The sequence below is a fragment of the Corvus hawaiiensis genome, chromosome 7 (assembly GCF_020740725.1).
Source record: "Corvus hawaiiensis isolate bCorHaw1 chromosome 7, bCorHaw1.pri.cur, whole genome shotgun sequence".
NCBI classification, from domain to species: domain Eukaryota; kingdom Metazoa; phylum Chordata; class Aves; order Passeriformes; family Corvidae; genus Corvus; species Corvus hawaiiensis.
The window spans coordinates 37,111,870-37,138,308 of NC_063219.1; the positions used below are offsets into that span (position 1 = coordinate 37,111,870).

General features: G+C 39.1%; 1 protein-coding gene across 8 annotated transcripts in view; it reads right to left on the bottom strand.

The window, feature by feature from the left end:
* GTDC1 (glycosyltransferase like domain containing 1) overlaps positions 1 to 26,439 on the bottom strand; it is a 200,639-nt gene that overhangs the window by 155,151 nt on the left and 19,049 nt on the right. For 5 of the 8 annotated variants that reach the window (XM_048308687.1, XM_048308676.1, XM_048308678.1 and 2 more), the window contains one exon: positions 22,126 to 22,314. The exons of the other annotated variants lie outside the window; for them this stretch is intronic. The gene's annotated coding sequence lies outside the window, so the exon portion shown is untranslated. The remainder of the gene's footprint in view (positions 1 to 22,125; positions 22,315 to 26,439) is intronic. 8 annotated transcript variants of the gene reach the window in all.

Below are 26,439 nucleotides of genomic sequence, written 5' to 3' on the forward strand. Positions count from 1 at the left end.
AGATTACTCCAAAATTTATTTCAACCACGATGGAAAATGGACTTCAAAAAGGGGAGCCAAATGTACCTGCCATGCTTTTCACCTTAAGACCTGCAACACAAGCAATTTAAATGACAGTTATGAGGATTTTGCCAACCTATAAAATCCTTCACCAAGGGAAGACAATAAATGATCACATTATTGTTTGTTTATAAGATGCAACATTTAAGTACTAGATCCATACAGAAGTGTGGGTATGACACTCTTGTGATTCACTAAGTAACTTCAAGGATTAAATGCTACCTGTACAAAAAAGTCCTCAGTTTCAAATATTAAGTACTAAATTTCAACAAATGCAATAATATTTTGGTCTTTCACTTGCCCAATTCTTTTCACCTCAGGAGAGAGCTGAACCAAGGCTTCACGCTATGAAGCCACGAGAACAGAAACACCTCTCATTAACTTCTGTGCAGTCAGCACCACGTTATGGCTTTCAGAAAACCCTCGGAAGCTCGCAGAGTCAATAGCAAACACCACACAACACTGAACGAGGGCTTCATACAGCACTAAACATATTTTTCCATGTTAACAATATTTATATCCTATTTCCAACTTGACATGCAGATGATATGTTACCCACATCAATTTATAAAACTAGCACAATGGGAGTTGCCAATTTGATTTAGTGGTGCAGCACCCTGTTTCCTGTAAATAATTTCCCTACCAGGCTTTCACTAAGCCCTCTGAAAGGGCTCTAAAAATATTAAAGGCTGCAGATTCTGGCCAAAATGCTTTCTGACAGCTCACTGCAAGTGTTCCCCAGCATCTCTGCTGACCCAAGAATAGCAAATTTAATGACTTAAGTCACTTGTTTCCATCCTCTTGTCTGCAGAGCTTGCAAAACACTTCAAGGATTGGCTTAAAGCAATGAAGAAAAGTGTATTCATACATTTTATTTTACTTCACAAGTATCAGAAAGTTAAGGGGTCTGCCTCCTCCACTGGGAAGTATCTATGGATACACACATTGCAGAAAGCTGAAAAACACTGACACAAGTTAAATAAACATGTCTGGTATCATCTGCCAATTGAAATGGTGAGCATTGCAGGAAATATTTGTTTTCCATGAATAAAAGCGATACACAAGCATCTCAAAACAATCTGTTTTGGAAGGTTATTTTGGTTGTTTTGTAAACAAGTTTAGGTTCTGAGCTGATGTTTTCAAAACAGATACTGCAAAGCGAATAAATATTCATGTCTGGGGGAGACCCTAACAGACATGAAACAAGTGTAGCCCTTTTTAGCAGTGCCACAGATAAAGCAAGGCAAGGACACTCACAGAGGACATCAAGATGTAAATTTTTTCCTTGAAGTTTCTCAGATGGCTGAAAAGTGCCATTAAAATCATTATACTCAAAAAAGCAGGGGCCTTAAAACCTTGGCTTTTATTGCACATAAGAAATTCTGGCTATAACCCACCATCAGCACTGCAGTCTTTAAAAAAAAGAACTAAAAACAGGGATTTTTTAAATTTGACTTCATTATAAATCACTAAGGTATCAGTACAACTCACTTAGGATTTCAGCTTTAGGGTCACTTGGGAATCATTTCTGCACCTGTCTAAAAAGAGTCTAAAAACCATTTACTCTGCTTGAGCAACTGGCCACACTTGGAACTTTTCTTCAAAACCTGAAAGTCCTTATCAAAATAAAACATCCTGCTCAACTAAACCAAAATTATGCTGTCACTTAGCTACTTCCACTTATACCACCACAGAACCTGCAGAACCCAGCACATTCCTCCCACACACTGGTACAACACTAAGAATCACAGAATAGTTTGGGTTTGAAGAGACCTTAAAGGTTATCTTGTTCCAACCCTGCAGGCAAGGACACCTTACACTAGGCCAGACTGCTCCACACCCCACCCAGCCTGGCCTTGAACACTTCCAGGATTGGGAGCTCAGGAACATTAAGTATGGTCTATAATAGCCAGGACTACAGGAGTGCAGAGGAAAAAAAAAATATTCACTGCAGGGCTCAGAGCTGAAGAAACTATTTTAAGGTCATTACTGGAAGATCCTAACTATTTAAACTTTAGCTGGCTATTAGTAGGTGCTCTTGCTGACACTGCTGATAAAAATCCCAGAAATACCATTACAAGGCAACGCAAGAAACCGCTCACACCTCACGCACGCAAAGTCTGTGCTTAATATTCCCACTTCTTCATTTCAAAGCCACAAAGATCCCAGGCTTTGCCAGCAAGTTAAAGAGCTGTTCTGACTCCTACTAAAGACATCAGGGTTGTGCAGTTACTCTGGCCATTGGGAAATTTTTGGCAATACCACTAGTTAAGCATTCACAGCAGCCATAAGCAGCTCTTGGAGGTCCAGACAGCAGCAGAATATGGAGAGTTTGGGAATACCTCTGTAATCAAGGCAGTGTTACCTCACAACAGTATTTCATGTGCAATCAGACCCACAGCAATGCTACAGCTGAAACTCCTGGTTGTTTTTTATGTACAAAGGACATGGACCTGTTGGAGTGCATCCAAAGGAGGCCACGAGGATGCTCTGAGAGCTGGAGCCCCTCAGCTCTGAATCCAGGCAGGGAGAGCTAGGAATGTTCACCTGGAGCAGAGAACGCTCTGGGGAAACCTTAGAGCCCCTTCCAGTGCCCAGAGGGGCTCCAGGAGAGCTGGAGAGGGACTGGGGACAAGGGGTGGAGTGACAGGACAAGGGGGAATGGCTTCAAACTGATAATAGAGTGAGATTAGAGATTTGGAAGTGCTTGGGTTGTGGAGGTAACATTAAACCTATATTCAGTTATCTATTTATGCTGTGATTTTCAAAAATCACTTTTAGTAAGTGGATCTGAAGCCAAGAAAGGCATTACATGGGCCTTTCCACAGAATGAATGGTGCAGGTCTTTCTAAATCTTTTCAGATCCCATCTTCCCATCAGTGTTTAAGAAGAGACTGATCCCACAAAGCTTTGTCAGCAATAGATACTTGAAGTTGCTTATGAAACTGATTTAGCCCCACATTTAAAGCAGAAATAAATCTGGAAGACACTCCACTCTCCCACTTTGACCACTGGAGATAAAACATAATTGAGAGAGGGAAAAGGGCAGGAAGGGGAAGAATAAGTTCCCTCCAGAAAATATACATGGTGGAAAAAAACACAGACAGGGTACCCAAATTAAGCAATACCAAGCAAATGCTTTGAGAAAAAGGAATTATTTCCACCTATCTGCATTGATCACACACATGCTTCCACTGACAAGAACCTAATCCAGACTCTGCCTGTTCATCTCAAAGTGGTTATGAAGCCATGTGTGAGGTGCATTCAACATCCTCTAAGATGAACAGAATCTGTTTTGCATGCCAATATCCTTGGAGAAAGCAATATTCATGCAAGATGATTCAAGCTACTCTTCAGAGCTGCATCACTCTGCCTCCCCATTGAAGCTCTGAATGAGCATGGGCAAGAGACATCCATAAACCATTTTTCCTAGAGTCTATACACAGTTGGTTTCTTAACACTCACGGAAACATCTTCTTGGGCATTAACAGAATGACTTAGAAAAAAAGTCTGCTTTTTCTCTTTAGAGCTGAGTTTCTTTTCAAGCTGTGTAACACCACTTGATATTTAGTTTAGCTACTCAACCAAGCATCAGCCTTCAATGTATCCAAGGTGCAGAATGGTTGACTAACACAGACCATTTCACTTGTTTGGGCTTATTTACAAATACCACTTACATACTGCTGGCATTTATAATGACACCTGGGATGTTGCTGACACACCACTACGTTTGTAAAGTTGGAGTCTACAGGCACAGTGGATTCTAAGAAACGTGCTGGGAAATACACACAGCGTTTCCTTTGACTGTAACTAGAATGGTTATTTTGACTATATCCTATCTGAATAGGGAAAAGAGCTTCAGAAACAAGGTTTAGCAAGGCTAATCCCCCACTGATTTTCTTATCACTCAACACTATTTCACTCAATTACTTTTGTCAACAATTTTCCCAAGAATTTCCTCCTGACCACATTACAGGGTTGCTTAAATTATACCGTAGAGACACATTCATGCATACACAGAATTTCACATATTTCTGACTATTGTTGCCTACTGACTTGTTATTCCAAAGCCCACAGTCTCTAAATACTACACTTCAGTCCTAGAAACCTTGACACAGTGTTTGATGACAGAAAAATACTTGGTTTGGTTTTGTGTGTATATAGGCAGACTCTAAGGAATTTACCTTACAATGGAAACAAAAATGGAATATAGATGATTTATTCAGCTTTGCAGTGCCAAAAGAGTCCTAACCTGTATTAACATGCCCCAAGCCCAGAAGTGTCCAAGGCCAGGTTGGACAGGGCTTGGAGCAACCTGGGATGGCGGAAGGTATGCCAGCCCACGGCAGGGGGTTGAAACTACATCGCTTTTAAGGTCCCTCACAACCCAAACCGTTCTGATTCTAAAAATAAAGCAAAGCACTAGATCTGTGCACATGCTCAAATTGCAAGCAATTTGTAAGAAAAAACTTGGATTCTCACACAGAATACAATATAACTTCTAACCAAACACTGACGATTGTTCTGGTTAAATATGCTTTAAACAACAATTCTATCTCCTCCCTCCAAACCCTAAATCGTACTACACCTTCTGCCTGGGGTTTTCCCATTATTAACAACAAGAGGTTTCATTTATCTGCTTTTATCCAAAAATGCTGAAGAGCTTAACAAACATTAATTAAACCTCACAACACTCCTGTGAGGTAGGTAGGTATTGTTATCTCTGCTTTACAGATGAGAAAACTTGAATTAAAAATTGTGATTTACACCATTTCCCAACAGTAGCTTTATAATAAAACCAAGAGCAGAAGAAAGGAGCAGTGACTTGTATGTCCCTACTCCCAGCCACCACAGTACACATTCTCTTTCAAACCAGCAGGACTTTACTTGACACTTAGCCACATGTGAGAAAAATATTCTGAAAAACAGTGTTAGTTTATCATTAGCATCATCCCTTCTAAGAAAACACAGACAAATACATCTTTTACCCAGATCATACTTCCATTATTTCATTATGAAAATGAGACAAAATTGTATCCTCTTCATCTGGATAGCTGATGAATTCCACCTTCAAAAGGAAAATCCACACTTCTTGAAACCATATGAATTGTTTCTCATATGACTGAATCCCTGATTTCCTCTTTTCATTTACGTTTCTTAACAATTTCTATTTTTTCCCTATTCTCTTGGCTTCTTTTCTCAATATTTCATGTGGTACTTTCCTTTCCTTAGTTCTACATCACCTTTTTTTTTTTTCTTCATCTTTAAACTTTTTTTATGATGCAACAAAATCTACACAGGATTGACTTACAAACAGCACATCAATTACTACCTTGATGATCACATATCAATTTTCCTATCTCAAACTACTCTCACTTCCAACCTGTGTATGAACATGTCTTCCACATCTCCTATCTGACAATCCACAACCTCAAATACTCTTCTCTTTGCCCATTCTGCCATATTCCTCATTAAGAAACCTCCAGTTTGAATACATTCATTTTTCAGTGTTCCAGAAGCAAAAGATTCATGGTCCTCTTGCCTTATTTTCTTTGTCTCACTTCCCTGTCTATCTGTCCTCTATAAAAGTGGCAGTCTCTGCTGTTTTGTAAGCTAAGGTGGCACAACAAATGGTTCTAGATGGACAGGGAGACAAATGAAGTTAAAGAAACTTGTTTTAAAATAAAGTTGATAAAAGCTTTTTTTTTTGACAAAACAACTGTTAAATGTTTTTTGAAGTCATATGATTTTCCTATGACTTTATTTCTCTTACTTTAGAATCAGCAGGAAAAGTTAAATTAGACCTTTCTTTTTAAACCACACAAGTTAGCACATCTTGTTTGTGCTGCTTGCTCTAATGAAGTGAGCCTACACTTGCCAGTGCACAGTAAAAATAGGTAGCTCTGTTATTCACGTACTCTGCAAGCAGCATCTTGCAGGCTCTGAGAAAACTTGCTCTCATCATATGGAGGCTGCAATAAATGTTCAGCCACTGTTTTCTCCTTCAGTTCTCAAAATTACAGCTGGATTCTTTAAGCATTACATGTGATTTCTTGCACTTTAAAGCTTCTGAGCTACTTGAATTGCAAGACGCAGAAGCTCTGCCCACAGACACTTTCTTGCTCCCACTGATTTCATGCTACAGCCAGAAAAGTACCAAATGCTACTTGTTTCATGGAATTTGCTGGTCAGTGGACACAGCATCCCCACAGCCACTTCAGCTGAGCAGGATCTGTATCTGCCTCTGCAGCACACAAACCCCATCTACTCCTTTTTCATCACTGCACAAAGGTGACATTTCAAAAGAACCTGCTATACCAAAGTATTGTATCATGACAGGCTGAGAGAGCTGGGAGTGGTTCAGCCTTGGAAGGAAAAGGCTCAGGAGAGACCTCAGTACCCCTTCCAGTGCTTAAAGAGGCTCCAAGAGAGCTGGAGAGGGACTTTGGACAAGGGCCTGGAGGGACAGGACAAGGGAGAATGGCTTCAACATTGACAGAGGGCAGGATTAAATGGGATATTGGGAAGAAATTGTTCCCTGTGAGGATGGCGAGGCCCTGGCACAGGGTGCCCAGAGAAGCTGTGGCTGCCCCATCCTGGAAGTGTCCAAGGCCAGGTTGGATGGGGCTTGGAGCAACCTGGGATGATGGAAGGTGTCCGGCCCATGGCAGGGGGGTGGAATGAGATGTCCCTTCCAAACCAAATCATTCCGTGATTCTCTAGGTCTAGGAGCATGAAAGGCCAGTGTAAGGAAAATTACAATTTTCCGACAGTTTTTTACTGCTTAGTTACCAGCATGTCATTTAAATTCACAACTTTTACGTTATTTTAGAACAAGCATACTAACTATTGGAAAGAAAGAGACATGCTATTGGTTACTATTTGTTTCCATTTCAAGATGCCTTGCTAAAAGTCTCCCCATTTCTGCATGCACAAAAGTCAGGAGTTATTTAACTTCTATAGGCACAAAAAGCTGCATTTTTTATTTTTAATATCCCCTAAGGTTACCAATTCCTCTGCATTCAGCCATTAAGAAAACTATCTGAAATCCTGTGAAAACTTCAGATATGCAGCACAGATCAGTAAGTCTCATAATGAGAGGCCTCTCAGCACATTAATCTCACTCTTCACTACTGTCATTTACTTCCTGCTTGATTCCCAATGTTTCAGCTTTTCCTTTTTTTTTTTATTTTGGTGGATTCTTATCTCCAAAGCCACGCAGGAACTGCCGCTGAGCAAGCACTCTCTTCCAATGCTTAAAACCAGGTGGGAATGCACAAAAAATTAGTTTCAGTGAGACTCCTACTCTTTTGTGTTTTTCTCTTTAGATATATCGACGCTATCAGCATTCTAAACACTCACTTTTCCCAAATAGTTTATGGTGTAAGAATAGAAGATAAAATTGCTTCTGAAATTCTCTAACAATTAATTTTTCACTCTTTATTACGTTAAAAACCCATTTGCCTCTGTAACAAACACTTTGTGACAAGTATAATAAATTACCCCTCTCTGTGGCAGATGAAAATCTTGAGTGAGACTTGGTTCTGCTCTTCTGAAGCCCCTCACTGGGCAACATCAGACCAAAGCAAGAGCACGAGTTTCTTGGGCATCAGAGCAACACCGGGAACATCAGACGCCAAAGCTTGTGTAGGTGTATTAGCAGTCCTACCATCCATCTGTCAGAAATCTTCGATGTTCCTGCACATCACCCACTGGCAGAGCTGTCTGCCAAGCAAAAATATTATGAAATGTTCATTATATCCTCAAATCTCCCCCCCCTTCCCTAGGAGGAAATGGAAAAACCTGTCTCTCCACACACACAGGCTTCACATTCGTTACCAAGAAACGGTGAAAGACTTTCAAATTCACCCAAAAAGAAAATCTACCAAGAAACCAGGACTGGGAATTTAGATTTATTTGAGCAAACTTAACTTACCAGAGGATATGCTGACTTTTACTTCACATATATCTCATTTTTAAGGTACGTTAAAGACAGAGTTTACAATTAACTGAACAGACAGCGTACAAAAGGCTTTTAGAACTACACCATATGGTCGAGGGAAAGGAACAATCTGGACTATCCACATTTCAATCTGCAGGCTTGTCCACCTCTATAACACATTGTATTGCTGTAATAAAATATTAAGATAGAATTTTAGAAGTGAAAATATCTATCTTTTGCACTACCAGGGAGCAAGGCATCCTACAGTCTAGTGCATTTAATAAATATTTTAACTTTTATGATTTTGCCTTGCTGAATCAGATATAGTCAATAAAATTCCCAATTCATTTAAAACTCTAGTTCCAGAAGGATATGGGTGGGTATTCATCTTATGCTTCAGGGAAATAAAAAATACCAGTTTACATGGGGTATACTGGCAGCAGTTAACGTAACAGATGACACATTCTTGGAAATTAAATAAAAGCAGAAAGAAAATAGCCATTGTTGCTCAGTGAAGGACTAATCACATGGTCACAGCTGGAACCAGTGTAAATCATTCATTAATAAAATTCTGTTGTAGTAGTCACTTTTCTTCTGCTTTTCAAATGCCAATAGAAAAAAAGACCTCTTTCGATTCTTTGCAGAATGGAGACACTTACAAGTATTTCATAGGAACTCTTAAGCTTACTAAATCTTTACAGAAAAAAAATGCCTGCAAGGAAGGCATTGTTGGTACCAAGGAAGTATATAAATACTTTTCTATTTTACATATAATCCCAGAACACAGTCCAAGGAGATACTTGTTTCACTCTGTACTAGCCCGAATTCTGATCACACAGAATCCAAATCTTGAGAAAAAAAAAATTATCTGAAGCCTTTGTAAGGCTCATTTTATAATGTAAAGAATATAAATGCAGCCTTGTGAGTCAGATCCCTCAATGTGAACTAGAAGGTTGCACTAGATGAAATGCAGGCACTCCACAGAGATCATGCAATACTCAAGTATTCCATGATTACATACTCTTGGATAGAGGTATCATAGGCTCATGGCCAACTCTGCCCAGAGCAGGAGGTTGGACTAGGTGGCCTCCAAAGAACAGTTCCAATCTGAATTACCCCATGACCCCATGTTCTTTTACACTATAGAGTTCTCTCTTGAGCTGTGACACTTATTTTCTCTTTAAAAAAAAAATATATATAACAACTGTTTCAAGTTTTGTGTTTCATTGCCACCAATAGCAGGAAAAAGCCTCACAAATCCGTATGACTTCGCAGGTAGTGAGTTATTTAATCACAAAAGTCAGATCATACCCTGCAATTACTTTGAAAGCAACCTCCTGGTATCTAAATTCTGGTATGTTCAGTGTCCTACTCACAACACCACAGGATAAGAGGCCTGTTTTTCTACTCCTTTTGGAGAAACTACCGAGCACAGCAAACCTAGAGTACGCCATTTGATGCTTTAAACTGCCACAATATAAATTAAATGGGATGGATTTTCCTCCACTCCAAATGAAAAAAAAAAAAAAATCAAAACCCCCCCATTCCTCATCATCTGGTACAAACACAGCAAGAACAGAGCATTTAAAATTGTCAATAATTCCTTTAATTGAAAGGTTTCTTTGAATTTAAAAGCTAAAAATATATTATCTCCCTCATTCTGTGGCTACTAAGCAGTCTGAGCAAAGACTTAAAGCACCCTGGCTTGAGAGGATATTTGGGTTTTACTGCCGAGCCTGCTAAGGACTTCTCAAATCTCCCCCAAGCCAGGGACCCCAGGAACACAGCAGCATAAGCCTCGTGCAGCCGGTGGGGACGCGCCGGTGCAAACTCCAACACATGCTTACATTTCCACAAGATCAAAGGCTCAACTGCTCTGCTCTTCAGTTTACTGCAGTTATTCCTACCTCACAGTGACATCCTCAGCAGAGGGAGATGCTTGATGGAAAACTGGTTCACGTTAAAAAAAAAAAAATAGAAAAAAAGAAAACCCCCCCAGTTTTTGAGTAATTAACTTCAAGTGGGATGACGTGACAGTTCAAAGCACTGTCGCTGCTAAGAGCATTACTTGCACACAGGAGGAAATCACTACCTAAAAAAACCTGAATATGTAAATGAAATGTAGCAATTTTGTCAAATTCAGAAGCAAAAACCACCCCTAAATATTGTGCTAATTTCTAATAATTGTTAATATTTTAACAGTTATCTGTGTACTCTTTGTCAGAACAGGTAAAATCAGAAGGCAGGAAAGCAAATTGAGCATGGAAGTGCTAAAGAAAAATCTGTACCTAAAGCAACAGCAGAAAACATCAGCTCTCACACATGCACAGGCCATGATGCAGACAGGCAGCTTTTATATAAAATACCATTTTCTGCTCTTCCTCTCTACAAATAATAAAAACAGTGCCTTTTTACTAACGGAAAAATGCAGTAACACAGATCCTGACTGGCCAGGACACACAGGTTAAGTTTCCTTCATGTTGTTTGGTGATGTGTTTCCATTTCAATAAAATTATATTTTTATTTTTACATAAAAGCTGTTGAAAAGTGTGTCCAACCAACTTAGGACTTTTGTCCAGGCTGAACCCCCCAGCTGCTCCTCATCAGACTCCCTTCCCCAGCTCCATTCCTTTTCTCTGGACACAATCCAGCCCCTCAATGTCCTTGTCATGAGGGGCCCAAAAGTGAATGTAGCATTTGAAATGTGGCCTCACCCATGCCAAGTATATTATTTTAATTGCTTCCATGCCTAATTGGCACTATCTGGAAGTTCCCAGCAGCCAGGTGAGGTCATCATTCAGGCCATTGGGCTGGCAGCTGTACCTCCACCAAGCAGCACCGACACAGGGGCCCACAGCTCTGCACTCTTCTCATGGCCAGTGACAATCAGGAAAGGCTAGCAGCATAAAAAAAAAAAAAAAAAAAAAAAAAAAAAAAAATCCAACTTCTGAACATATACAACTAATAATCATTTTTCCTCACTGAAAACCCAGTACCCAGCTCTAGGTAGACTGGTTCTTTCAAATGAAGTGTGACAGGGCAAAAAAAAAAAAAAAAAGAATTAAAAAAAAAAAGGCAGTATTTAGTTCAACTAGGAAACATATGACAGATATAAGCTAAAGTTAATGCTAGGAAAGCTAAAATTTATCTTTACTAATCCCTCTCAATGGAAACAATAGGACAGAATTAAAAATTACAAAGTTAAGATGAGGGAGTACATCTGGGGGAGGTAGGAAAGGGGGACACAAGGAGGCCCATGAGGAAGGGCTGCTGCCACCTCACCTAGAAAACAGCAATTTATTTCCATCAGCTCTTTAGATCACTGTAATGACTTTTTCAAATAGACAAGCATCAGAATTATTAATTTCAGTAGCTATTACCCAAGTATGCACACAATAAACAAGTTCAAGCATTTAAACTTCTGGGCTGATTTACACTTTAAGTCAGAAGTAGCAGTCATCTATACTGAAAGATCACAATCAAGTTAATCCCTTTAGTTTAGATCATTAAGGCATAAAAGTCCTCACTAGAGTTATATAAATGAAGATATTCACAGAAAAGAAATAAATATTTCCAAAACATGCTGCTCCTCTGCAACAGAAGAGAAAGTACTGCAGAAAGAATGGTGCTGGGTGAGAGACAAGACAGTGAAACTGCCCCAAGAGTGAATTTCACACTGTAGGGAGCAGTTGATTAATATTTTTGACAGTAACAGAATAAAGAGGGGCTGGGCTTAATCAAATAGCTGCTTTACAACCTAAATCTTATTAAATTTGTATCATAACTTTGTAATTGTGTATTAAAATGTGGCTCATGTTAGGCAGCAAATAGCTTTTAAGTAAATGCTTTGCTCTCTTCAGCAAGACAAATCTTCAACACCAACTTTAAATACCAAAGCTGTCTCTCACTCAAATGCTTTCAGGTTTGTTTTTCTTTCCTCCTGTTGTATTCAAAATATGCAGACTTGGATGCCTATAACTTGCACATAAACCTGAAATATGGCATTTAAATCCCTTTATTAAAAGCTAAGCACTCCAAGGGGCTGAAGACAAAAGCTGGAGCAAAGGCAACTACTCCCTCAACCAGGACCAGAGAGGATTTACTCCAAGAACCAAACCCAGAGCTTGGGGTGTCTCATTCTTGCATTTCCAAGGTGACACATTGCTGCTCTGTGATTTACCATGAGGTCGGTGAAGTTTCTTTGAGAAACCAAAACCAAGTGGCAAGCTTGGGTACAGGGGGGTGCTCTCAAAACGCTCACAGCATCACTTTTCATCTTCTAAGACATGAATTCATGTGATCTTTGAACAACTATTTATTTCACACCAAACCAGATATCTCCCTAAAGCTTACCAATACAGCCTGCAGGCATATTTCTTAAATAAAAGTACTGAATCCTTGTATACTTTGAATTTGCATAGCAAAGGGATGAATCAACTATCACAGAAGTAGTAACACTGTGTACCAACTGCTCACCTCTTGCAGAACTAAAAATCCCCTGTTTACAGGGTTTAGGTGGGACTCTACAAAGTGCTTTTCCTCATGTTTCACAACTGTGAGGAATAATTTTCTTGCAGAATTCTGACAACTGCTGTTCAGGCTGTTCAATGCATCAGTTATGTTCATGGCATTTATACTTTGCATGTATAAAACTCTTTACTTGTAGATTTTATTTATTTCTGCCTAAAGGTTACTGGGATTCTACATCTCATGTCAATTAAATTACATCAGTAAGGCAATTATTTTGTTGGAATGTTCCAAATAACTTTTTGTACTAATTCTTGCTGCAAAAAAAATTATTTTTTGTTATAGAGATGCTTCAGTTTTAACAAATCTAGCAAACTATGGGATTTCCAGCAGCACCTAAATGATTAGTAAAAGAAATATAAGGTGCTACGTAGGGCTACATTTGACAGAATTAAATCACTTTGCTGCTCTAAGTGTTCAGAAAATAAGTAGCTATATCTGAGAACAGGGAATGAATAAAAGGTGTGAATTCTGTACATTTGTTAGAGCAGAGGAGTAACTTTTTTTTAACCAGAAGAACCAGAAACAAGTAAATAGTGGAGGAAAGTCCAGCAGGAAAGATTCTGCTCACATGACCATTTGAGAAATATTTAAGGTTAAATTAATTTATTTTACATTAAGAGATCATAATTAAAGCTTTACAAAACCTACTAGCAGAGATTTACTGAGAAACTGTGATGGAGGCTACCAACATATGATACACTATCTCCTGTGATCTAAAAAAATTCTTATCTGCTACAGAACAGAAGTTAAATGCCAGTTGGCTTAAAATTTTCTAAGAAAAGGCTGTTTTCCAGAAAAGCACGTGGCTGAAATAGGGCTGCTGTTAACCAAAGGCTTCTAAAAAATACATCAGGTCTGCTTCTGCCAGCCTCCCTCGAGCTGCACCTACTCACATGAGAACTCCCAGAACTGGGCTTACATGGAATCGTCTACATGTCATATTATATATTTTGATGTATTATATAATATTCATTGCATAATAACATTGTCACCTGGTTTATGTTTACAAACAAGTATTATATACACATGCATATTCTTACATAAGATGATGAACAATACCTGTTCCAAACATGTCCCAGCTTTAGATTCGTTCTCCACACGAAGCCACCAGCACTGTCCCATGCAAACACTGGCACAATGGGATCTCCTAAACAGAGCCATGACAACTAATGGAATTACACCAAAATACTATGACCTATATTTATATTGGGGATAGTCTTACCACAGTTCTTAAACACTTGCTCTGCAGCTCAGGAATTAGCTGTATCTCCTCAGCCCTGCTACAGTATAATTTGTCATGTTGATATTTTGCCTTGCCTGGTGAAAAACTCCTCCCACTCTTATCCTCCACTGGAGGTAGCTCAGATTTAAATTGGCTTAAATACAGCTCAGGTAATATATAGTCCCATGATCTCTTTTTTCCCCCCCTAATATCTTATTATAACTCACCAAAACCAACTAGAAGGTCTTTAGGGTTCCTTCCAACCCAAATCATTTTGTAATTCTGTGAAAATAATTGTAATTAATATTAATAATTACGTTACTTCCTTCCATCCCCAAGTGGAAATTTATGGTTCTTTTGCTAAGCAGAAGTCAAACCTGATAACCCAGGGAGCTTTCATATGAAGACTTCACATGAACATCTTACAGATAAAAAAAGAAAAAGTTCTACTTCTTTGCCCCCAAATTCAGCTAATACAAGGCCACCCACCTGCTCACCACATCTCCAAGCATGGAATATTTGGCACAAGGAGGCTCTGCACAGACCCAGCTTTTACCTTATTTTTTACCAGTCTTGCTGTATTTACAAGAATATCCAACAAAACATTAAGACTCCTGAAATAACAAAATGGTTAAACTTTAAGGAGCCTGCATGCATGTACTTTAAAATATACATGGTAAAATTATACATCTAATTATATGTATACACACAGTACATATTTTTAAATGTATTACAAATTACACACACAAAAAACTACTCCTACCCTGCTGCTATTATCATTTACATTTTATTTTTATTTAAACCAAAGTTCTTACACCTGTGGTTTCAGGGAACACAGCACCAACACCCACTGTACCAGAATGCCAAGGAAAGTCAATTCTAGTCAAATATTTCCTTTTGACTGAAGTGCAAATCGCCTGAGCTGAATGTGTACAAACTAATTAGCAAAGCAGGTATCCCCGAGCTGTGAGCAACTTCTCACTCCTCAGGCTACCCAACAGCCAATACTTCACCACTTTTAATGACCATCATCCTACAAACAACCAAATCCTGCTCAGCCAACAAAATCTGAAGATTTTCAGAGACGTTCTTAATGTTCATTATTAATAGTGAAGTGGAAGTTAGCACTTACAATATTTTGAAGAACTACCCCCACTTTTGTGCTGGAATCACCAGAGGTATGATCATGGTATGCAAATCCCATTGGATTAAATGCCCTCATCAAAACATCTTATAGGTACATTAAAAATTGAAAGGGCATAAACAACTCTGGCAGCTCGGAGCTCGAGTTGGTGATCTTCGCAATTCATAAACATCGACACTTGGGCAGGTTTGCAGGGGAATACAACTAATTATTATCTTTTGCTTAAGGGCATGTACAGTGAGCTCTGCAGGTACTGCCACTGCTTTTAGCCTAATGTATTGCCTCTTCAAGTCTTTCAATATAAGAACTCGCTGCTGTTCTCTAAAGCATTTCCAGTGTTACCAAACTGCTTTATATTCAAAGAGAACACACTGAACCTTCTGAAAGATGTTGCTTAGGAAGAAGCAGCAGTTACAAAATGTACTTGCAAATAGTGATTTTATATTGTTTGCTAAGAGACAAAATCATGGAATGGTTTAGGTTGGAAGGGACCATAAAGTTCATCTCTTTCCAACCCCTGCCATGGGCAGGGACACCTTCCACTACCCCAGCTTGCTCCAAGCCCCATCCAGCCGGGCTTGGGACACTTCCAGGGATCCAGGGGCAGCCACAGCTTCTCTGGGCACCCTGTGCCAGGGCCTCACTACTCTCCCAGGGAGGAATTCCTTCCCAATATCCCATCTCACCCTGTCCTCTCTCAGTGCAAATCCATTCCCCCTTGGTCACTCCATGCCCACGTAAATTGTCTCTCTCAATTTTGTTGGCTCCCTTCAGGTACTGGAAGTTCGCCATTATATCACCCTGAAGTTTCTCTTTTCCAGGCTGAACAATCCCAACTCTCTTAGCTTTTCCTTGTAGGAGATTCACTCCATCCCTCTAATCATGTTCACCTGTCAGTTAGCACACAGTTTTTTTGACAAAAATGTCAATGCTTCATAAAACACAAAAAAGTGCAAGTCAGCAACTTTTTATGTAAGCAGCTTAACTTTTCAAAATTATTAAAACATCTACCTCAATGACTGATTAAAAACAAAATCACCTTACAATTTATCCACTGTGAATTTATGCATTGATGGCACTAAAAAAAGCAGGTATTTTGGGACTGGAAAAAGGAGGTAAAGCATAATTATTCAAACTAGAAGATTCTTAAGTTCAATCATCCATGGTAAAGTGACCACCAAAATCCTAATCTTGAAATAACAGAGCAAAAATTGCCCCATAACACAACTGGGGAGAGAACACTATCCACCAGCACCACCAGTGTAGCTCTCTGAATACTCACCTCTGGGTTATTTCACTCCAGTTTTTGATTAGCTGATATCAAGTTTTGAGGTGCACTTAGTCTCAAACTTTGGGGAATTTTAGCCATTCCAAAAAGATACTAAGAATCCTGTTTGCAATCCTATGAAAATGATCACTCCAGGCAATACTTTGGGTTCTTAACATTTCACTTCAATGCAGAATATGGCCCAAGTAAGACTAACTCAGTATTTTCCACTCAGAACTGTAAACCCCACTTTCATTTCTTCATGTAAGGGATTGGTATGATTGGTAAGGAGCAGTTTCACTACTACAAATAATGAGGCAGCAAATTATAGAAAATGAAAACTTCCTGAGCAAACTAACAGCCTCTTCAAATACTATTTGTAATGTTTTTTCATTAACTATTTCCTCACTAAATGGCTTTTTGTTTTTTAGATTCACAGATATGCCAGGCTTCTAAATAAAACATCAGTTCAAAGACTGAAGACATTTTACACGTGGTTTACAGCTAATGAATTCCCAAAGTTGAAAGAAAACATTGCAAAGAAGTTAGTTAAAAACAGTAGTGAGATTCTGCAAATAGATTCAAGTCTTCAAAAGAAAATCAGTCACTGCATGCAGCTTTAAAGCAGGTCTTTCAAGTTAGGATTAAACTAAACCTTTATTTAGTGAAATGACACTAAATAAAAACAGTACAAAAAGACATAAGTGTAAAAACAATAACAATCATCCTCAAATACCCTGGGTTTGGTACAAGAATCTCTACAGGTTCCAAAAGCTCTGCTTGCAAGTGTGAGTTGGGGGCTCTGCTCATTTAGGTTGTGTTTCCATGACTTGACTAGATGTGCTTATTGAAAATAAATAGAACAATCACTTCTTTGTGATGGGGAGCAGCAGCAGGTGGAAGAGTGGCCCACACTTTAATTACTGGCAAAATAACACACAAGGTTAAGCCAAAACTTCTTAGTATGTATTGCAATAACACTTGATACATTGTTATCTCTGATGCCCAAATTAATGTTTTCTATTTGTTCCTTGATCATAGAATGGTTTGGGTGGGAATGGACTTTAAAGATCATCTTGTTCCAAATCTCCTGCCATGGGCACGGACACCTTCCACTATGCCAGGCTGCTCCAAAAGCCCCATCCCACCTGGCCTTGAACACTCCCAGGGATGGGGGGCAGCCACAGCTTCTCTGGGCAACCTGTTCCAGCAGGTTTTTGCAAATCACTTCAGATGGAGACATCATTTTGGGTAAAGCAGAGCTGAACACAGGTCAGTAAGAGCAGGATGTATCACTAATACTCAGTGGCAGTTAACGCACCAGGTCTTTCCAAACAGCAAGACAAAGCTCTAAGCGCAGGGAGCAACGGTATCTGAGGGAGTTTTAGCTGGCAGAGATTAAAAGAAACTCAGAAAAAAGCTTTAGCAACCAAGATAAAGATTTTCAGAAACACACTGATGCTGCTGCCATCTGCAAATCCCTGCCAGAGCATCCACAGTACCTGGGCCGACTCTCTCTAGGTGTGTTTGCATATCTGTGAAACAACACACCTTCCCTTCTGTGTCTGCAGACCCATCCTTTGATCATGAATATAAAACAGCAGCAATCCTTACAAAGGAATGATAATAGCTCACTGCTTTGATACCTATGGCAACATGACTAAAAACAAGCAATTCAAAGAAACAACTAATTCAGTTTAGAGTTATGAAGTTATGAGCTTTTTCTTTTCCTGTGGTCTTTAAGTTATCTGCAAAGCTCTTTCATCCAATTTTGTAAAGAAGTGTAAGTAGCCATTCTGAATTGATTATTACAACTTCAGGATGAGTGACACTTGACTGAAAGAGTAAAAGGATGTCAATCTCCTTTGTTTTCATTTTCAAAGAAGGAACAGGAAAATGTTCTTCTCCCTGCATGCTTTTCTACGCAAAAAAGAAAGTTACAGACTCTGGTTTTGGCCCATGGTCTTGGAGTCCGTTCTCCCTCCACTAATGACTAATACATAGAATAATAGGCAAAATTCTTCAGCAGTCTGGACAAAGCAAGCTGAACAAAAAGTGTTATTTTACTAAAATAAACTTGATCCTGCACACAGAATGTCTGCAGGCCCAATTCACCTGTAATCTATAATTTTCCAATGCACAGAAGTTACCAAAATACCATATGGCTGTTCTTTACTGCAGCAATTCAATACCTTCAAGAATGCAGGAATTCACTCAATTTTTTTTCTTTTTCTTTCTAGAATTTATGTTTGGTCCCAGCAACTCATCTTGTGCCATAAAATGTTTATGGTTTCAACTTGTATGGAAGAGTCCAGCAGCCTTCAGAGATCAAAGGGTCATTCTCACTGTCAAAACTGGAAGTTTCACAATGATAACTTCATTTTCATTACAGCTTCACAAAAGATATAGAAAGACAACTCTTTCAGCTGCCAATAGCCTTACAGACTAAAAACATGCAACCCCAACCAGTAAGTTTTTGCTGACCACAGAACACACAATTAGGTCTTGTCAAACGCTTTCAGTACCATAGAATAACTTATGCATTTTCAAGACTGTAAATAAATTGCCAAAAAGCTACATGACAAAACACAGCTTGTCTGCATAAAAAGTTTAAAAAAAAACCAACCCACCTTTATCTTCTTTCAGTACAGCAGATGAAAGCATATTTTAAGTCATTATTTCCTCTTTAGGCTTCCCCCTCTAGATGCAGGGAGGGGTTTTATTTTCCATTCTAACCTGAGATGAACCAGTCAGCCCAGAAAGCTCATTCAGTGCTTCAAAACTATCACACTCTAAAATTCAGGGTTTGTTCCACAACTTTGATGCTCCAGGTGAGCCAGGATCAAGAGTTCTGCACAGACTTTAACTCAGTGAGAATATTGCTTCCTACAGATCCACACCCCTATTCTGCTACGGGGTCTCTAAGCCAGTAAAAGTTAAATAACCCTAAGTGAAGGGATGTATATAAATAAAAATACACATTTTAATATAAAGTACATATTTTGAAGACTTTGAGCCCATCCCTAAGCAATATTTTTGAATTGTTTGTAAGTGTGCCCATAAGACATGCTTAGAATTGCTCTGCTATATGAACATATTCATGAAAAATTAAAAAACAAACCCCCCCCAAACAATAAAAGATACAAGACAAAATTGGTATTTTAAGATTTAGTTCTGCAAGAAGTATTCTGACTACACCAGGGTCCTACCAAGCATGTTGTCCCAGCTGAACTGGCAGGTTCCAGCTAGCACCTATCCAGCTGCTGTTCCCTAGCAAACATCTGAGTAACTACCCCTGCATTGTCTCATTAACAAAAACAAGAATTAAGACAGTGTCACCAAATACGCTGAAACAGTGAGTTAATGAGATTACACACTGGAAATCACCTAAAAATAATTATTAGCTGTTTACCAGAATCCTGTGAAATTTCCAGTAGATAATATTCAAATTTAAGTTGTCAGAAAAAAAAACCCTATCAGCCTATGTATAAACAGATATGAGTACAAACCATGCACCATCTCAAGGTCTGCACTTGCCTCTTCTTCTGCATGGGGGAAAGTGTGAGAAAGGGTTCTCATTATAGTCTCTGAAGCACACTCACAGAAGCAACCACACGATTCAAGTGTCTGTGCTCCTTCCTGACTGCTTGCTGTTTGAACACAGGATATTGTTGTGCTTTGCACTAAGACATGTACCTCAGATTTTAAAGTGCTGGTGTTTTCATAATTCAGGAAAAAAAAAAAAGCTTCCAGCAGTAATAACCTACAGAGCAATAGAAGACTTCAAAATATCAGAATAATTTGGATTGGAAGGGACCTTCAAGAACATATTGTTCCAAATCCCTGCCATGGGCAGGGGATCTTTCCACTACCCCAGGGTGCTCCAAGCCCCATTCAACGTGGCCTTGGACACTTCCATGGATCCAGGGGCAGCCACAGCTTCTCTGGGCAACCTGTGCAAGGGCCTCATTGCCCTCCCAGGGAAGAATTTCTTCCTTTCCTGGTTTTAAATTAAGCTTCATCATTTGTAAGCCTCCAATAATTTTGAAAAATTATGTAGGCTGACACCAACCCTCTAATTTTTTTTACCCTTGACAGTAACACTTGGGTACCAAAGCCTACGCATGGAAATCAGTAACATTTATGGAGCCACTTAACTGCACACTGTAGCATAAAACAAGTCACAGATGAACAAGTTGTGTTTACCTACCCAGAATATACCTGGAATAATGAGATACTGGAAGTTGGTCACCTCCAAGGGCAGCACTGGTGATCTCCACCTGATCTCCACTCACCCCAAAGAACACCCATCTGCCCTCAGGCTCATGATTGCTTTATGTGTGCTCAAGGTATTTCAGTGTCTGTGCTCCACACCACAGGAAATTGTGCATAATTAGAGTATTCCAGAAAAAATACGCAGGTAACTTTGAGCTCCAGTTTCAGAGGAGAAGGTGAAAGTTTCATGGAGTTGCAATGAGACTTGGGCACCTGAATATTTAAACCATTTCTGACAATGGCAGTTCAAAGACTCAAAGTTTTGAAAACCTTATCCTATATAATGCAAATCACAGATGGCTGGACATTAGGAGGAATTCAAAATGCACAATTTTTACAGTTTGTGGTAAAAAAATTACACAATATGTAATATTTGTGTGAACTGAATTTCTTTTTTTCTCTCATCACATCAAGTTCTCTCACTTGGGAGAGGGAGGGAGGGAGGGAGAGAGAGATACTGTTCTTCCCACATGAGGCTGTTTATCCCCAGCTCAGGACAGGGGTGTCCTTCATGGCCCCTTCCACCTGCTGACACACACCAGAACACAACACTTCTTTATGGTTCTGTGACTGTCATCTCTGCCCAACTCCTGAGGCTACTTCTGTGCAAGAAGCAGTGTCAGAGGCATCACAGCTCTGGCAAAATTCCCCATCGAGAAAGCACTGTGGTGGTTGTAAGCAATTTAAGAAAGAAGGAAGGGCCTGGAGTTTGTTGCTTACTCCTGTATCTCAAACTTAATTAAATTTGAAACATGGCAGAAATTAGGATACAAACAAATAATTAAAACATTAATCATAAATGAATTCACAGCTTAAAAATATAGAGTCCTTGGCATGGATTTCATGTGAGTAGCTGAAAGTCTGTTATTTCCTGTAGCACCTACTCTTCTGTTAAATGCAGTACAGGTTGCCTGATGAATTCAGAAGTTACTGGAAAAGAAAGGGGAGAGAAGGAATGGCACTGACACACCCTATGTCACACCAGCTTGTTTCCTTAAACAGACCACACTTAGAGCGGTTTTAGAGGCACATTTCAACTTGAAGATACAACCAAATTTATTAATTCTCAGTGTGAGGAAAACTAATTTTTCACACCAAAAGTATAAAAAAATACAATCTCAATTCACTGCTGACTACAATTAGTTTGAACGTATATTGATTGGGGGGGGGGGGGGGGGGGCAGGGAGGCAGTGGGGTGTTAAATAAATATATATCTGAATGGCCAAATATTTTTGGTCATCTCTTCCTACTCTGCTGTAGGTCCCAGCTGTCATTTAGGTCTGTCACTCTTTTACAGCCACATGAAGCCAGTCTACTTGAATTACAGGTGCAGCCTAATTGTTAACAGACACATGTCATTCATGATCTTAACATCTCCCACCTCTGCTGCAACCACATGAATCCAGGCTTTGATTAAAAAGGAGAAAACCAGAAATCAAACATGTTGCTAATTGTGTCTCAAAGGAAAGATTCCTTTGACTCCCAAAGCCTGCAACCTTGTCACACTTACCAAACACTGGAAGCACAATGTGAACCGTGCCATCATTTCAGGGCAAGCAGAGTAAAAAATCATTAGTAGGCATCTACTAACACCAAGAATTCCAAACCCATCAAGCCTCTCAAACAGGGAACTCTCTCCCCTTTTCATCTAACAAACACATCATATTTATCAGAAGCATTATTACCTGCATCCAAAACTGGGAGCAGTGAAATACCAGGCAGTGCTGCTTCAGAGGTTTTCACCAAAGCAGTTTGGGAATCTTGGCTATGGATCTCAGTGGTGAGCAGTACCTCTTCCAATCCATCCTATCTGCTCCAGTCCAATGGACAGATGGCAATGTGCAATTTTCCTGATTGTAGTAGAGTTCTTTAATCTAAACAGAGTTGGGGGGAGAAAGGAAAAGATAGTTTAAGCTCATCTGGTCTAACTTTCTAACTGTTTTAGGTTTAGAAGAGACTAAACGTTGTCCAGAGAGGTTGTGGTCTCCCACTCCCTGGAAATGCTCAAGACCAGCCCTGGATGGAGCTTGGAGCAACCTGGTCTAGTGAAAGGTGTCCCTGCCTGTGGCAGGGGGTTGGAATTGGATGATCTTTAAGGTCCCTTCCAACCCAAACCATTCAGTGATTCTGTGAAGAAGTTCCATCCAAATACTGCCCAATACTACATCATACAAATATTTATCCCAAATACCTTCTGTAGTCTAACAACATCTGTGAAGACAGATCAAATAAAGGCAAAAGACAGGTGACCCCCTTCTGGATCTCCAGAGAACAACCAGTCCAAACCCTCTGCTCAAACCAGAGAACAGGAGGGCCCCCAGGACCACCTCCAGTTCTGAGCATCTCCACAGATGGAGCCTCTGAGGCGCAACTTTGGTCGCTCACAGCAAAAAACTTCTCATTTTATCAGAATTTCCTCTATTTCAGTTTGTGCCCCTGAGCCCACTCATCTCAAGGCTGAACCATCCCAGCTCTCTCTGCCTCTCCTCGTGTCACCCCTGCATTCGCACAGTGGGGTTTCCCAACCTGTTTTCTGTACCAGCTACAGTTTTACTGTATTTTGATGACTGAACTACATGACTAACTGCAGATGTGTTTCTCCAGTATTCTTTGCATCATCTGAAAAATAAAGCAGCAAAAATTAAATCACTAACGAAATTGCTGATTAAGTGGGCCATAAACACATTGGAGAACTAGAAGATGCAGGCCTTTCTCATCTCATTAAAAATTACTTTAAGAAACAGGACATTTTTAATCTTTTCTGTCTCAGCTACATATAACCTAAGTTTTTATATCAAAATAGTGCATTGCAAAGACTTAATGCTTCAAAAGAAATTAGTTAAACATAGCAGTAAAGGCCACACATGCAATCCTACTAAAAAAAAAAAAAAAAAATCAGCTTTGTCTCACAAATCTTTCTATCACAAAACCGTAGTGACCAGCATTTTTTTTTTTTTTTTTTAGCTTTTAAGCTTTCACTGATGGAAGTCCAAGTTAACCTTTACTTTATTTTGTCCTGGGCTAAATCCACTGTGACATCCTTTTTGCCCTTTTAAATACAGAAATTTCTTGGAAGGCTTCCAGTACTTTGAAATAAACACATTTACAAGATATGCAACAATTAACATGAGTGGCTCTAGAGGCTCCTGAGACAGCTCTGAAGTCCCTATGATGTGATGTCCAGATATGTTTATATAACTTTTTTTATTTAATAGTTAATTTCAGAAATCACTCCTTTACCATCTTTAGCAAAGTGGGTGTGAACTTTCTACTCCAAACAAAAAATGATATGGGAAAGGAGAAACAATATGAAAAAAGCAAAATGACATTAAAAAGGCACAAAAATGACATTAAAGCAGTACAAGTTTATGCTTAATGATGTCTAAAGAGCAAGCTGACTTTGAGGCACACTGAAAATGACCATTTCACCCTGTAGCTGGTTGTGTTGGAGCCAGGGGAGCAACTGCATTAGACACAAAGATCAGAAGATTGTGATGTTTATGCACCTACAAGTTGACATCTGCCCACTTCTCAATCACAAGTCCCACTACATGTTTCTACTTATTTCTCAAAATTACAAGGCTTAATACGCTTTTACTTCAATTTTCACGGAAGAACTTGACATTCGCAACAGCAGCAGATCTGTGAGAGTTTCCAGTCCAAGCTTCCAAAGAGATAAAGCAGATATAGGATGAGAACATATTTTTCAAAACAGATACAAACTGGCCAAGTCTGAGGTCTTTTACTCTTGGTAACTATGGGAACAAGTTAAAATAGCTCCTCAATCACCTGCAATTATCTTCAAAAGTTTCTGGAAGTCAGAAAAGCTCATAAAACAATTAAGTGCCAGCAGAGAGCTTGAACTCCAAGAAAGATTAGCAATTAAGTTATAAATTAGTTTTTTTTTTTTTTACTATCTTTTTTAATGTATGATTAAGTCAGGAACAATTCAAAAAAGTTTCATCCTACCTGAAAACAAGGGATGAATAATTCTAAGGATCTCTTCCAAATAAATTTTTATATTTATTATTATTGGAACCACAGTACAAAATGGAAAAAAATGGATGAAAAGACGCTTCCACATCAGTGAAGCAGCACAGAGATCCCAGACTGCTTTTCCCATGCTGAACATCAATGAAGAATAAAAAAATTCAGAAGTAACTCTGAGTAGAATCCAGGTAACAGTCCCAATTCCCTACACAGGCTCTTGTGCAAAGAGACATTGCTCAGCCCTGTGTTTTTAAAACATATGGATTTTAAGAAGTTATCTGGGAAGTAGTCAAATAGAATTTTTCTTTAATAGTGACATACACACTGTGGCTCTTCAGTTCAGCCAACTGGCAGAAACATTAAACCCCCAAACTTTTATCGTTTTTACAACATGTAGAAGTTATTTTTTTATATTTCATGCCTTTAAGAAGTACAACTAAACAGAGCACTACTATAATTTTCTAATTATATTTTCGCAAGTTTTTAATGTCATAATTTAAATTATGAACTCTTTATTTCAAGATGATTAATTAGAATATGTTCCATTTGGGGAACAAGAGTTCAATATCCCACCATCAATTAAACAAAACGCACTCATTTAGCTTAAGATTTAAAACCAAAATGCAGCCAAAAAAGTTTCTTCCTTGTATCTGTCAGATCACAAAAGCATCCAATACAGCAGGATAAGGTTGCCAGAAAAGCCTAGCACTTTCAAAACCATATTATTTAGTGCAGTGGCTTAGCGCTGAAGCTGCACCAGAAATGACACCGAGCGTAGGACAGTAAGCCTTTTTGCCAATGAATTTTCTTGTAAAGTCAACAATTATAATTTATTCTGATCCTTTGTGTCATCATATTAGTAGTTATTTTTCTGCAATCCCAGAGCAGCAACAAATAATGCCATAGAAGAGGACTGATATAATTACAGGCTGAAAAAGATAGGCCAGCACCCTTACACTCAAAACTACCCTCTGTGGCTCCTTCATACCCCATATGTTGCTAATAAAACTGTTTGAATCATACCTAGGAGACAGTTTTACTGATATTGTATCAGGTCCCTGGGTTCTTTGTATGAGATACGATGTCACCAGCACTATAACTATGCAAATTCTGTGATACAGGATCCCACTGGACACAATATTACATACGTAATTCGCAGTATGAAACTGGGCATTAACAATAATTCTACTGTTATATAAATGAAACCACTATGTTTATTGAAAAGCTCGCCACACTACAACAAAATCAAATTTAAAAAGCAATAAAGAGCAACTGATGTGCTCATAGCAAAGATGGCAACATCGGTATTTTTCCCCAAACAATGTAAATTTTGCTTTGTGTCCACATGACAATGCTTTACAGAAACTTTTAGCAGTGACACTAAGCAAATGCAACCCCATCAACAATAATAATGACTTGAAATAGGAACCTACAGAACCCCACTTTAAGAAACAACCACATGATGTTCAGCAAGAATCACTGTATTCACTTACAAATGGGATTCTCAGTTTCTGCTACTAATCATGAAATAAATGAAAAAGACTAAGAACTGCAGCAGTAAGAAACCAACAGCTTGGGGATATCAACACACGTCGTGCTGAAGCACCTCAGAAGAATCATCCTGTGGTCAGAAAACACCTGTGCTCCAACCCTGCATCAGATCTCTGCGTGACCTCAGGCAAACAAGGCTTCATCCCGGCTGGCATCAAGTGAAATAAGGTCCCTCATCTTTTTTCCTGCTTAACTCTGAGGCCACTGCTTTACACACACCACATACACCTGAAAAAAGGCAGGTCAGAGATCTTCAGAGCAGTGTTGGAACAGACAGGTGCAATGAGGAAACCTGACAGCACAGGCAGCTTGGTGCACATTCCTCTTAGCCATGTTTCCAGTGATCTCTTCCCTCCACTATTAATTTATTGGTTTGCTGCAGGTGGGGAATGCTAGAGCTTGTAAGGAGTCTATTTTTGAAAGAAATCAGAAAAAAGGTAACAAGCTGGCATGATAAA